The sequence below is a fragment of the Tupaia chinensis genome, unplaced genomic scaffold, assembly GCF_000334495.1.
Source record: "Tupaia chinensis unplaced genomic scaffold, TupChi_1.0 Scaffold000252_1, whole genome shotgun sequence".
NCBI lineage: Eukaryota > Metazoa > Chordata > Mammalia > Scandentia > Tupaiidae > Tupaia > Tupaia belangeri.
The window spans coordinates 256,180-260,428 of record NW_006159732.1 but is presented as its reverse complement, the minus strand read 5'-3'; the positions used below and the strand labels follow the sequence as shown (position 1 = coordinate 260,428).

The 4,249-nt window shown below is 49.0% G+C and overlaps 1 protein-coding gene across 2 annotated transcripts in view; it reads left to right on the top strand.

The window, feature by feature from the left end:
- The window catches only part of MRPL14 (mitochondrial ribosomal protein L14), a 17,202-nt gene that overhangs the window by 567 nt on the left and 12,386 nt on the right, over nt 1–4,249 (top strand). The window contains exon 1 of one of the 2 annotated variants that reach the window (XM_006149048.1): nt 7–43. The exons of the other annotated variant lie outside the window; for it this stretch is intronic. The gene's annotated coding sequence lies outside the window, so the exon portion shown is untranslated. Of the gene's footprint in view, nt 1–6; nt 44–4,249 lie in introns of those variants that run through there. 2 annotated transcript variants of the gene reach the window in all.

Sequence of the window (4,249 nt, the reverse complement as noted above, 5' to 3'; positions counted from 1 at the left end):
GCCCGTGCGGCCTGCGGCGGGATATCCCTGGGCGGCGAGAGCGGTACGGTGCGGGGCGAGGGGCAACGCCAGGCTCCAATCTCTCTTCTTCCCCTCGCCCTTTCTTCCTTGCAGTAGGGGAGGCGCACTCCCCAGGGGGGCGAGGAGAGGCCGGAGTGCAAGGCTAGCGGGCCCGTGGGGGGTAGCGGGCCAGAGAGCTCCCGAGCAGCAGGGAGGCCTCGGATCCGGACCTCCCCTCCCGCTCTCCCTGGGCCCCTGCGGCAGCTTTACCGCCCACGTCCCCGGCCTGCCCTCACCTGCCTTCTCGGGGGTGTGGAGCCGGCCTGGCCAGAGGCGGGCCGTGGTCAAGCGTTCGCGAGGTGCAGCGGCCGGCCACCCTGGCCTGTCTTGGAGATCGTCTGCCGCACTCGGCCTCTCCCGTCGCCCAGCTCGGGTTGGCGATGAGTCTGCTAGGCGTTTCTGAGCTGTGAGAAGCGCGTCCTTGCTTTCACGCCGTCCTGACGATGGCTCCTGTGGCCCAGGGGGTTCCCTGGTTTCTCATTTCACCGGAGACTGCATCTGCCGGTGATTAAGACTGGAAAGATGCACCGAGGCAGACAAGCCCTGTTTCCCTGTCTCAATCGCAAAGGCACGACGGGCGTCAAGTTCATTTCATTCCGTGTTCCTGGGGAGGACAGAAAGGAAGTTCGGGTTGCTTTCCACAGTGGGCTGTAAATGAACTTTACCGTCCCAAGAGATTGGATGGACTAAATTTGTAAAGAGGTTAAAAGGACATGTGATATCCACTTTGGCTTACTTAGAAACGCGGGGAGTTTGGGAGATACTTAAAGCCCTGCTGCTCCTGGGGGTGGGAGTGGGTGAGAGCGAGCTGCCTCGCTGCCAGCTGTCCTTCTGTTGGACATAAGGACACTGCTTCCCTGGGGGTGTCTGATCCTTGTGGTTGGTCTGAGTCTCTGCTCTCTGCTGGGTTTTGCAAGGTTCATTAGTACCTTGTGGAATGCAACTGGAAGGTTTGATTTATTGCAGTTTTTCAAACGGGGGGTCCCGGTTGATGGGTTGGAAATTGGTTTAGTGGATCACAGTTATCATTTAAAAAAAAAAAAAGAAATAGAAAGGGGCCAGCACGTGGCCTGGTGATTAAGGTGTCCATGACTGGCGTGGTTCGAGTCCCAGACCTGGCAGCTTGGGACTTTATTTGTCTTTCTGGTGAGTGCATGTGTCCTATGGTAGAATTTAAAAAAAAATTAATTAAATGAAATATTTAAAAATAACTATTTAACACTTATTTATTTATTTATTTAAATTTGACCAAAGAGGAACAGAGATAGAGAAAGTAAGAAAGCAAACTACTGAGTCTAGGAGTTGAACTGGGGTTGGCCATGTGGGAGTCCAGCGCCCTTAACCACCGTGCCACCTGCTGGCCCTTAAATAAAGTCTTCTAAAAAGATAAAATAGAAAATATCAGAGGGTGTTGTACTTAGTAGGGGTAATAAGTGGTGTTTCTTAACACTTGTCTCAGTATCCACAGGTGTTGAGGTAGTAGTAGTAGTTATATGACGTGTATATTCCTGTGTCAGAAAGTCTGGGGACCAGCAGATGGCCTAAGGGTTATGTTACTAGACACCCACGTAATTGACCACAGTTCAAGTCCTGGACCCAGCAGCTTAAAGCTCATGCTGGGTATGTGTGCATGTGAGCCCAAGATCCCTAGAGGAGAATGGAGGAAAAGGGATTGTGGCGTGACCATTCCCAGGGGGAGGAGGGGTGATTTCTCACTTTCTGTCTCTGTCTCTCCAGTGAATGCACACACTCTATAGCAAAAATCTCTCTTAAAAAAAAAAAAAAAGAAAGAAAAGAAAGGAAAAAGAAAGTCTGAAAGCACTGGTTTCCTGTATCCACCTATTCACCTTCTGGGCTTCCACAGCCTTAGTTTTGCCATAGGGCGGGCGCCACCATGACCCCACAGCCTTAGTTTTCAATGAAATGGTCCATGAACATGCAGTTATCATACCAGGAAAATACAGTGAAGAACAGAGTGAGTTTCTTTATTCAGGAGGTTACTGTCTCGGGAGAAGACGACTTGCTCTTTGCTCACCAGAAGCATGTGCAGCTGGAAAACAAGCATTTGGTTGGGGTAGTGGGTAGGCCAGTTTAATTAGGAAGGGCAGTTTTTCAGCTGTCGCTGAAAGGAAGGTGGGGAGGACCCTGTCTTCGGTGGGCTGCCTGGTGAGAGGAGTCTTTGTAGGCTTGGATTCTGAGAGTTGTTTTGGGTAGGGGCAAGCAGTTTAGATGAAAAGGAATCTGCTGTAGTTTAAAAAATACACATAGAGACCAAATAGACTTTGTAATGGATCTCTGGAAAATGGAAATGGAGGCCACAGTTAGTTTTTGAATCTCTGAAGATCACTAGAAGGTACTCCTTATGTATTATTTTAAAAAAAAAATAATACAGTTAATGGGACCAGCAGGTGGCGTGAAGTTAAGGCACTGAATGCCACATGGCTGACTGGTTTGGGTCCTGGACCCAGTGGCTTGAAAATTATGCTGGGCACATGTATGTGCATGCCCAAAATTCCAAGGGAAGGGGTTGTGGCATGGCCGTTCCCCCTGGGGGGTGATTCTCACTTTTTCTCCCTCTCTGTCTCTCTGGTGAGCACATGTGCCTTTTGTTAAAAATCTAAAAAATAAATGCAGTTATGAATGTGAACATGTGGATTTCTGAGCTATTTCTGCCTTTGCCTAATTAGAGTCACCACTTATAACAAATACTCGAGAAGTATGCGAATCACCCAGTGACGCCTTCCAGATAGAGGAGGGGAAACTCTTTGGAAAGACTGAAATGAGAACTGAATTAAGTGTGTTGTAGAGTCAGTGAGGGAAGGGGGCCAAAATGTTTTACTGTCTCTCCTGAATGTCAGGGCGAAATCCTTTGCAGGGATCCGCTTTCAGGTGGTACTTGTCTTGTGCACTGAATATGGTACCTTAGGCTCCCGTCAGCTCCCAGAATCTTGGACGAAGCAAGAGTTCTTTATATATATATATATTTTTTTTTTTTGAGAGTTTTTTGCTATAGGGCACATGTGTTCGCCAGAAAAAGACACAGACAGAGAGAAAGAAATCACCCCCCAGGGAGGATGGCCGCGTCGCAGTCCCTTCTCCTCCATTCTCCTATCGGGATCTTGGGCACCCAGGCACTCACTTGCACCCAGCGTGAATTTAAGCCTCCGGGTCCAGGACTTGAACCACGGTCAACTACATGGGAGTCCAGCAACATAGCCATTATGCTAACTGCTGGTCCCAGGAAGAGTTCTTTAAAACCTATCTTGTTCCATTCACTATCTTTGGGGTTAGGACACCTGGACCCAACTAAGATAGATTTTTTCCCATCATGTCACTTGGATAGTTCTTATGATGTGGGGGATTGGGAAGGTCTCTAAAATCAGGGTATACCTTAGCCTCCCATTTTAGAGATGGGTGGTTGCTCTGGGTTGTAGCTCACGCTGGTGCGATTCTACACGTATATGAACAACAACCACCAGTGCGCAAGAGAGGGCGGTGATTCAAATCTCAGAAATGCAGTTCTGGGCCAGGTAATATGCTGAGTATTAAGAAATCTGCCAGGTTATTCTTCTGTAGTGAAATACAACTCAAGAGTAGAAACATTCCCCACCAGAAACTTTAAAAAATCATTTACATCATGAGAAAACATTCTTCCATGTCCACGCAGCTGAAAATCACTTCCAGGGTGAGGGATCTTAGACACCCACGGAGCTGCCCTGAGAACCAGGGAATGAGGCTGCTCTTCCTGGGTCCGGGCTGGGACCCGGGAAACAAACTGCTTAGCCTGCAAACCTGCTCTTCACAGAGAGGGAGTCCGTACATCACAACGGTCCTGACAGGAAAGAAGCTAGAAAGCCGGAGCGTTTTCATCTCCATGCCCATTTGCTGTTCAAGGACCCCTGCTTGGCAGAGTCACTGGAACCTGGAGAAGTGATTCCCAGGTTCCAGGCTTAGAAGGGGCGAAGGGGTAGCGAGAGCTTTCCAACAGCAGCACTTCCTTTTTCCCTCCAGCTCGTCCTCACAGCGCCCCTGAGCACCTGCCATCATATAAACCCGGCTCCCTGCCACGGGCCGGGCCGTGTAGGAACTAACAGGAAGGGACCGTGCATAGGATTAAGTAGAACTTGGTTTTGCTTTGTGCAGTTTTTCGAGTTTGTACCAAGGCTACAGACTTTTTTTTTTTTTTTTT